Below are 1,274 nucleotides of genomic sequence, written 5' to 3'. Positions count from 1 at the left end.
GCTGGGAGAGTTCTTTATATCCTTTAGATACTGGACCCTTCTCAAATATATGATTTACAAAGATTTCCTCCCATTCTGTGGGCTTTTTCAGTTTTTTGATATGAATGTCCTTTGATGCACAAAAGTTAATTTTATTTTTTCTTATTTGTCTATTTTAATTTTTTTTGCAGTGTAGTTGATTTACAACATTGTGTTCATTTCTGCTGTCCAGCAAAATGACTCGGTTATACATATATATTCCTTTTCATGTACTTTTTCATTATGGTTTATCACGGGATATTGAATATAGTTCACTGTGCTATACAGTGAGTGAAGTAAAAGTCTCTCAGTTGTGTCCCACTCTTTGCAACCCCACAGACCATACAGTCCATGGAATTCTCCAGGCCACAATACTGGAGTGGGTAGCCTTTCCCTTCTCCAGGGGATCTTCCCAACTCAGGAACTGAACCCAGGTCTCCCACATTGCAGGCGGATTCTTTACCAGTTGAGCCACAGCGGAAGCCTTAGAATACTGGAGCGGGTAGTCTATCCCTTTTTCAGCAGATCTTCCCGACCCAGGAATTGAACAGGGGTCTCTTGCACTGCAGGCGGATTCTTTACTAACTGAGCTATCCGGGAAGCCCCATACACTAGGATCTTGTAGTTTATCAATCCTATTAATATGTTTACTAGTTTGCATCTGTTAATCCCAAACTCACAATCTTTCCTTCCCCCACCCCCCAAAAAGTTAATTTTAATGCAGTATCTTTTTTTTTGCCACTTGTGCTTTTGGTTTCATATTTAAGAACCCACTGCCAAATTCAAGGTCATGAAGATTTGTCCAGCATTTTCTTCTCAGAGTGGTACGGTTTTAACTTTCACATTTAGGTTTGATGCCTCAGTTCACTCTTATTTATTAATTTTTGGCCACACCATGTGTAGCATGTACGATCTTAGTTCCCCGACCAGGGATTGAACCTGGGCCCCCTACACTGGAAGTGTAGAGTCTTCACCTCTGGACCACCAGGGAAATCCCTGAATTCACTCCTAAAGGGAAAAGGAACCCACTTAAGACAGAGCTAATTTCCCTGTTTTCTCTCTAGGTTTGGGCCTGGGAACCAACTACTTAAGACCCAAAGAACCTTTCATTTAGCACATAGTAAAGTCTTGCATATGTTTTCTATTATCCTCTGATCCCCAGAGCATGTCACTGTATTCTGAAAACCGGAATCCCGCAGTGAAGAACCATATTGGCAAGCGGTCCTTCACCAGCACTCGCTCGGCCTGAACACTTC

General features: G+C 41.8%; 1 non-coding gene across 1 annotated transcript; it reads right to left on the bottom strand.

Moving 5' to 3' along the window:
* Positions 1–936: 936 nt before the first annotated feature.
* Positions 937–1,009, bottom strand: TRNAG-UCC (transfer RNA glycine (anticodon UCC)). Its single transcript has one exon. It is a non-coding gene; the product is annotated as a tRNA-Gly (tRNA).
* Between the last annotated feature and the right edge of the window lie 265 nt (positions 1,010–1,274).

This window comes from Moschus berezovskii, chromosome 27, assembly GCF_049115385.1.
Source record: "Moschus berezovskii isolate FMDL1 chromosome 27, NW_MosBer_1.0, whole genome shotgun sequence".
In the NCBI taxonomy this organism is placed as follows: domain Eukaryota; kingdom Metazoa; phylum Chordata; class Mammalia; order Artiodactyla; family Moschidae; genus Moschus; species Moschus berezovskii.
The sequence above is the reverse complement of the archived record's forward strand: the minus strand, read 5'-3'. Positions and strand labels throughout refer to the sequence as shown.